The sequence below is a fragment of the Dromaius novaehollandiae genome, unplaced genomic scaffold (assembly GCF_036370855.1).
Source record: "Dromaius novaehollandiae isolate bDroNov1 unplaced genomic scaffold, bDroNov1.hap1 HAP1_SCAFFOLD_85, whole genome shotgun sequence".
Taxonomy (NCBI): domain Eukaryota; kingdom Metazoa; phylum Chordata; class Aves; order Casuariiformes; family Dromaiidae; genus Dromaius; species Dromaius novaehollandiae.
The window spans coordinates 210,001-212,500 of record NW_026991300.1 but is presented as its reverse complement, the minus strand read 5'-3'; the positions used below and the strand labels follow the sequence as shown (position 1 = coordinate 212,500).

The following is a 2,500-nucleotide window of genomic DNA, read 5'->3' as shown; positions in this document are numbered from 1 at the left end:
CCGGGAGCCGCGGCCCGCCCCCCCCGCCCCCCCACCCCACGGCGCTCCGCTGCCGCTGGGGGGGGAAGGGGAAGGGGGGGGGGGTCCGGCCCAGGGGAGGGCCCGGCGGGAGCGGGCGGCAGTGCGTGTGAGGGGCGGCGGGGCTTGGCTACTCCCCGGCGCCCGCGGGAGAGGAAGCGGCGGGCGCGGAGGCGAGGGAGACGGCCCTCCGGGTTGGGACGGGTCCCACGGGTCCCCACCCCTAAGCTGTGGGGGGCGGACCCGCGGCGGGCTGCGGCGGAGCAGCCCGTCCGCAGAGACCTGCGGGGGCAGGCGTTCCGGGATGGCGCGCGGGGCGGGCGCCGGGCCCCCGAGCGGGGGGCGTCGCGTTGAGGCCAAGCGAGGCGACGGTTCGTGCCCGAGTGGGCGGCCCGAGCCACGGCTCTCCTCCCGGGTGCAGCTGCCACCCGGCGCCGGGTTACTGAGGGAAACCCCGGGCCCCGGGAGGAGGACGAGGTCGTGGCGGCGGGTGTCGGGCGCACCCCGCGGGCGGACGCTCCGCCGAGGGGCGCGGGGGCCGGCTGGCGGGTGCCGGGTTCCCCCTCCGCGTCCCGTCTCGTCGCCGCTGCCGAGGCTGCCGCCGTCGCCGCGAGGCGGCGGCGGCCCGGTGGCGGGCGGCGGCGGGGGAGGCACCCCCGCGGGGATTTCAGGTCGTTTCCCTCACCCCAGGGCCAGGTACCTAGCGCCCGCGCTTCTCCTGCCCCCCCCTCGGTGACCCACCCGTGTGGTCCCGTGTGCCAGCGTGCTCCTCCCGGGTGCCGCACCGTGCGCGCCGCACCGGCCGTGCCTTCCCCCCCCCCCGCCTCGGCTTCCCCCCACCCCGGTCCTTCCTCCCCCGCGGTGGGGGTGGGGGGGCGGGGAGGGAGGGAGCGAGCGAGAGAGGGGAGAGGGCCTCCGGCCACCGCGGCCGCCGGCAGCCGCCCCGGGCAGGGATGGCCATGGGCCCCGGGCTCCGGGCCCGAGGGTTCTCGGTTGGAGAGCCGGGCGGAGGTTTAAAGACTCGGGCGGCCCGATGCGACTCGCGGAGGCGGCCGGGCGTGCTGCCGGAGGGCCGGGGGGTCGGCGCGCGCGGGCGCCGCGCCCCCCCATGCCAGCCGGCGCGCCCCGTGCTCGCCCCGCGGGCAGCCGGGACGGAGAGGGGTTACCCTGCCCCCTCTCTCCGCGGTCTGGTCTCGGCGGAGAGACGCCGCGCGGTCGGCCTAGTTGCCGGCCTGCCTCGAGCGTTGCGAGCCGGGCGCGAGCGCGTGCTCGCCGCCGGGAGGGCGAGCCCCCACCGCGGGTGGTGCGGGCGCCGAGCCTCCGCGCGTCTCCTCCTTCTCCCTGGCCGGTGCTTCTGGGTCTTCCGCCGTGGCCGCCGTCGGCGGCGCCCTACCCTACGCGCCCGCCCCGGCACTCTGCCGTCCGGGGCGCCCGCCTCGCTCTGCCCCGCCCGGCTCCGCCAGGCAGCGGGTGGGCGGTGGTGGGGCGGCGGCGGGGGTGGCCCGCCCCGCTCTCCGCGTGGAGATGGGGAGAGCGGGCGCCGTCCCCGTCCGTGCCGCCTTGCCCGCCTGCCCGCCGCCGGGCGTCTGTCCGCGGAGGGGACGGGCGAGCGCGTGGCGTCACCCGCGAGGCGGTGTGTGCGGGCGCGCGGGGGTGTGGGCGCCGCGGCGGCGGCGGCGGCGGCGGTCGAGCCGGAGGGCCGGCGAGGCGAGCGGGGAGCTGGGAAGCGCGGGGCCGGCGGGCCGCAGGCGCGCGGGCGGCGGGGCGACGCCGCTCCCGGTGGCGGCTGGGCTCTGACGCCTGGGGCGGGGGGGGGGTGGTCTGCGGGGACGGACCCCCCCCAACATCCCGAGGCAGGCGGTGTGGCCGGCCCGCCGCTCCCTGCCGGGCCAGACCGAGCCGGGCGCCTGGGCCGGACTCGAAGCGAGACAGGGTTTGTCCCCAGGTCGGGAGCGAGGGCTCCCCGCCCTTCTCGTTCGGGTTTGCCCTTCGTTTCCCCCCCCCTTTCTCTGTGCTTGTACGGTCAGTGAGGCAAGCCCCTCTCTTTCTCTCGCTCTCTCTCTCCTTCCGTCTCTGCCGTCCCTTGCTCAGCAGCCGGCGTCGGCGTGAGGAAGGGCGGTGGGGCGGAGGAGGAGGGGGCGGAGGAGGGGGGGGGCCCCCCAGGGGCTGCGAAAGCTGCCCGGTCCCCCCGCGCGCGCGGCGGGGACCGAAACCGAGACAACTCTTAGCGGTGGATCACTCGGCTCGTGCGTCGATGAAGAACGCAGCTAGCTGCGAGAATTAATGTGAATTGCAGGACACATTGATCATCGACACTTCGAACGCACTTGCGGCCCCGGGTTCCTCCCGGGGCTACGCCTGTCTGAGCGTCGCTTGACGGTCAATCGTCACCCGCGCCGTGGCGTGGGCGCAGCGGCGTGCCGCCCCTCGGTGGGTGTGGGGGGGGGCGCGGTTCGGGTGCGCCCGGCCGTGCCCGCCCTCC

At 78.5% G+C, this 2,500-nt stretch overlaps 1 non-coding gene across 1 annotated transcript; it reads left to right on the top strand.

Annotated features, from left to right (window-relative positions):
- Positions 1-2,237: 2,237 nt before the first annotated feature.
- LOC135325679 (5.8S ribosomal RNA) lies at positions 2,238-2,390 on the top strand. The gene has a single exon (XR_010386497.1). It is a non-coding gene; the product is annotated as a 5.8S ribosomal RNA (ribosomal RNA).
- Positions 2,391-2,500: the final 110 nt, after the last annotated feature.